Source organism: Camarhynchus parvulus, chromosome 12, assembly GCF_901933205.1.
Source record: "Camarhynchus parvulus chromosome 12, STF_HiC, whole genome shotgun sequence".
Lineage (NCBI taxonomy): Eukaryota > Metazoa > Chordata > Aves > Passeriformes > Thraupidae > Camarhynchus > Camarhynchus parvulus.
The window spans coordinates 9,655,466-9,660,368 of record NC_044582.1 but is presented as its reverse complement, the minus strand read 5'-3'; the positions used below and the strand labels follow the sequence as shown (position 1 = coordinate 9,660,368).

The 4,903-nt window shown below is 48.8% G+C and overlaps 1 non-coding gene across 1 annotated transcript; it reads right to left on the bottom strand.

Annotated features, from left to right (window-relative positions):
• Positions 1–479: 479 nt before the first annotated feature.
• On the bottom strand, positions 480–562 carry TRNAL-UAA. The gene has a single exon. It is a non-coding gene; the product is annotated as a tRNA-Leu (tRNA).
• Positions 563–4,903: the final 4,341 nt, after the last annotated feature.

Here is a 4,903-nt window from a genome sequence, read left to right as displayed (position 1 = left end):
TAAAAGGAACAGACTCCACAAACCCCAAACCTGTTTCCCTGAACCCACTTGTTCACACTGGTTTCCCCTTGTGACTTGCCCAAAATATTTAGTGCTCAACACCTTTTTTTCCCCCCGTTCTGGGTAGTCAGGTTTTTCTATTTCTGCCACAGGAAAAACAAGTCACTATTTTGGGAGCATGTGGGATTCAAGCCTATGACTGTCTCAGCACTCCCTGCATGGAAGAGGAGATCCACAGCCTGTGTGCCAGAGGGACTGCCTTGTGCCTCTGTGCATATTGAGCCTGGATGGCAGGGAGGAAAGCCCAGTCCCACCAGGGTCCTCATGCTGGAGCATGGAATGGCCTCATCTCCCCAGGCACAGGGACAGAGATCCCATCCCTGCTCTGAAGTGATGCTCCAAAAGGATCCATCCCTGCTCTGAAGTGATGCTCCAAAAGCTGGGCTGGGAACTTTGGACCCGGAGGAAAAGGAGGCTCCTACCAGAAGTGGGGTTCGAACCCACGCGGGCATGCACCCATTGGATCTTAAGTCCAACGCCTTCACCACTCGGCCATCCTGGTGGGCTCTGGCCTCTTCCCTGGCCCACCAGCTCCTCCCTGAGAGCTCACACCTCACCAAGCCCTCGGGGTCCCAACCCAGGACAGTTCCCAAGCCCAGTGACACCATTCCCTCCTCACTGCTTTCTTTAACATCTGCAGCAACTGCTGGAATATCTCATTAGGAGAGAGCAGGTCTCATGGGCCATGAAGAATGGCACAGCCCCTGTGTGCACCCTAGATCCTCATGAAACAACCACAGTCACTGCTGGTGATGCCAACAGGGACCCTGGAGCAGGAGGGACATCTCTGGGAGGTCCCTCCTGACCCCACTGGCTCCTCAGGGGAAGGGAGCAGCTCTGGCAGCTCTCAGCCAGACGCAGCACACAGGTAATGCACGGACTCTGCACCCCAGGTGCCACTCCTTACCCCCTGCTGTCTGCATAAGGTACCCTGCTAGTGCATTTAGCTGGGACAGACAGTGGTACAGGAAGGTCTTCATTTTTCCTTTGGGATGAGGTGCAGCTTTGTTCCTATAGTCTAGAGAGAAGAAAAAACTCAAACACCACTACTGAACCTCATGGGATTCAAACCCACAACCTCTAGGTGCCCATATGCAGGAAGTCTTTAGCCCTTAAGCCACAGAAGCCTGATAATTTCTGATTCTGAATTCAGCCATCCTCAACCTTCTCAGGCCAGCATCCTCTCACAGGGATGTTATCCCAGAGAAACCCTGCCAGGCCCTTCCACCAGAGCATTCTGTCTGCTGGAGATTCTCTCAGCCAGGCTGTCCTGGTCCTGTCCTGCTTCAGGGTGAGAGCAGTTTCCTCCTTTCTTCCACAGGGACAGCTCATTGCTGTTCCCTGGGGTTGCTGAGCCACTTGGAGGGCTGATGAAAAGGTGAGAGGCACCAAAAAGGGTTATTTCCTGGCCTCAAAAGAGGGTGACACAGAGCTCCTCAGTTCGGGGGGGTGGGTCACCCTGGCCTCCAGAGATAATTCACAGGTACTAGGAAAAAGGCAGCAGTATTCCAGACATCTCATGAGGGAGTGCCGCATGTCCTCAGCTCAGCGGAGGACTGGGTCAACCTATTCATATGCTGACAGCAGGAGGAAAACTCACAAGAGGGGACAGAAACTTTCCCTTTTTACCCTGTTCATTACAGCCACAGCAATCTGCCGTGCTGCTCTGTGTGTGCAGAATCACAGCACGGCATCCCTGGCTGCCTCCAGCTGCAGCACCCACATTAATATCAAATGAAGTCATGCTCACAAAGGGTGTTGTGCTCTCCAGCTCCTGAGGAATCTGCTCCTAATGAGCGACTTCAAAGCATTAATGAGCTTGCAAAGCTCTCCTCTTCGTTTACAGAGCTGGATCTCACACGCTTGGCATTAAGACAGGGGTCACCCGTCAGCAGAGGAGAATGCGTGTGCATGTCAGCGAATATAATATATTTGTCATCCTCCAAGAAGCAAAGATTAATCATGCCCTCCCAAAAAGGAAGTTTTTATGCCACATCTGCTCTTCACAGCATGGAGAGAAGGGACCTGCCTGCGAGGATGTCCATAACCCACACTGCTCAGATCCCCAAAGAACCCAGCTTTGAAGTTAACTACCCACCTTAACCCCTTGGGTCCAGGCTGGGAAATGCTACTTGAATTGGCAGCCCGAGGGATGAATAAAGTGGTGGAATTCTGCTCCAGTGAAGGTTTAATGCATGCATGGAGGGAGGGATTGGTATGGATGTGTGAGAGAGCAGGCTTGACTGATGCTTCCCGCTCCATGGCATCCATCCAGCACAGGCAGGGAAGGGAGATGCTGGCCCAGAACAGCAGGGCTGCACAATGTATCTGCTGCTCTCTCCAGGGGCCAGACACAACCCCCTCCAAGCCTCCCTGAGCTCACCATAAATCCTTGTGTTGGAACACCTCCAGTGCCTGGCCAACAGCCCATTTGCACCCATTTGAGGAGCGGAGCCCATCCATCGCTCTGAACTGGGAGACAGCCACACAGTCAAACTGTGGGAAGGGACCAGACTGACACAGACCTGCTGCTGGGCACTGATTGCCCTTCCTCCAAAGCCTTTGAGCCTTTTCAGCCTTTCCAGAGCCCTTTTTTTGGCTGGTGTTTCTGCTGGTGCAGGGAGGGTTGGACAAGGCACGGGACAATGAGATATGAGCCTGTTCTTGCCCAGCCTTCAGACAATCTCCACACACAGCCTACAGAGGAACTGGAATGGGGACAGCTCAGCTTCCCTGGCCTGGTTCAAACTTACCATGACACATATCCAAGGGGGTCACAGACACAACCTGTCTGTATTTAAAAATTCAGCTCCTTCCCAGGGTCTGCCCTGGCTGTGCATCATCCACAAGGTTGGTTGGCTTCACCTGCAAACCTGCACAGAGCGCTGGCTGGGTCTGGAGTCAGCCTTGCCTCTGGCAGGGTTGTAATATCAGCTGAATTACATGCACTGTGTTGGATGTCTCCTGTGCAATCCCAAGCCAGGCTGGCTGTACCTTGCTTGCAGTATCCCCACGAAATGTCAGCTGGAAGATGACACAGCAGCTATAGGCTTTCAGAACACATGTTCTGCCAGAGAGAGACAATAATGTCCTGAAGTCAGAAAGGTGTCATCCTTTGGTTCAGAAACACATTGGCAATGTTAACTGGAAAGCTGTTTCTCCCCTTTTCTCCCTCCAAAGGAGATCTTCTGGCACTTGGTGTCTATTCAGTAGGTCTGTGTTTAATTTAAATAGCCTCTGGAGGCAACTCTGTCCCACATGCTAATACTGCAGCTGAAGAGTGGTTGATTTGTAATTAATAAAAAAATCCAAAGCCTTAAAGTTAAGAGCAAAGTTAAGAGTAAAAAATGACACTTTGAGGGATTTCAGGCTGAAACTGCTCAATTTTATTAATGTGGAGGCAAAAATATTCTCAATATCATTGCTTTAGAAATTAGTTGGAAAAGGGGGAAAGTGGGACAGTGTTCCTCTTGTGCCCTTCCCCTGCTATGAAAGCAGCTCAGCACTGTGCTCCCTTTGGAGCTCTGTGATCTGAAGTTTTGGCAGCCCTTCCAGGGTCATCTTAGGTTAAGCATGAGATGACAGCTTGGCTCCACCTTGTGCCATAGGCTTGAGGGGAAACTTCATGCTGCTTATAGCTGTGTCCATGTAGAAATTAATGGGGAAGCTCTTAGGACTCTGTCAGATTTAAAACACACTACTGATGTCCCTCATGTCTGGAAACTACCACATTTTGAGAGTAGCTGAAGTTCATTGACAAAAAGAGGAGTTGAACAGCATTACTACCTAACTGGGCCTCAGTAGGTTTAAGAACAAACAGGCGAGCTAGCACAGAAGATCACTCTTGCTCCCTGTCTTTCCTCCCTCTTGAGAGGCAATTCAGGAAACCTAGCCAGCCTTTCTTTGTATTCACAGGGGTTTTTTATAAGATGGCTAGAAAATTCATGTTGTACTGCTATGGGTAAAGGCTTTTACTCTGCAGAATTTGACATGATGCCCTGATGCTGGTTGGCACAAATCAGCCCCTGTGGAACTACAAACCTTATGGTGCTGCGTGCCTCCAGAGGAAAGGTTTTCCATGTAGCTTGCAAACAGTGGTGTTTGGCCAGAAAACCAAAGACCACTTACTACAGGCACACAGACTTGATTAAAACCAGTGGAGTTGTGCAATTATGGGAGGTTATTTATCCCAGAGGGAAAATATATCTTCTTTTTTGAGTAAATTCTTTCAAAAACCAAAAAAAACCCCATCAAACCAAAAACAATGCAGCTACCAGAGCTAAAGTAGTAAGTCACAGACAATAACAGATTTGCCTACTTTCTCCTTCTCAGGAGTGGTGTCCCAGATGTTTACAATTTTCCACAAGGTATCTCTAGTCTAAATTATTCTCCCAGTTCTTTTCTGCAAATAGTTCTTGGACAACAGACAGTTTCTCAAAAAATTAATCTTGAAGGTTCAAAGTAGCCTGGCTTTGCATCCTTGTTTCTGCTTTGATTCTGAGCGGGCTCACAAGGAGGTGCCAGGAATGAATGGTGATGGTTCAGCCTTTCAAAGTCATCAACCACCCATATTCAATTATTCCTAAAGATATTCTGGACAGAATGCACAAGTAGTTCATGAAGAATTTATCTTTTTTCAGTCTGAATTAGATTTTGTAAAAGATACCATCATGGGCACATCTCTTCCTTCCATGTGTCTTCCAAACAGAGAAAATGAGTCACAGCTTTGCAGAAGGGAAAGCTCAAGAACACATCAAGAATCACAGTGCTGTGGTACTGATGCCTCAGATGCTGAGTGCCCAAACCATGAAGTCATAAAAGGACCTGATGTAAATAAGACATT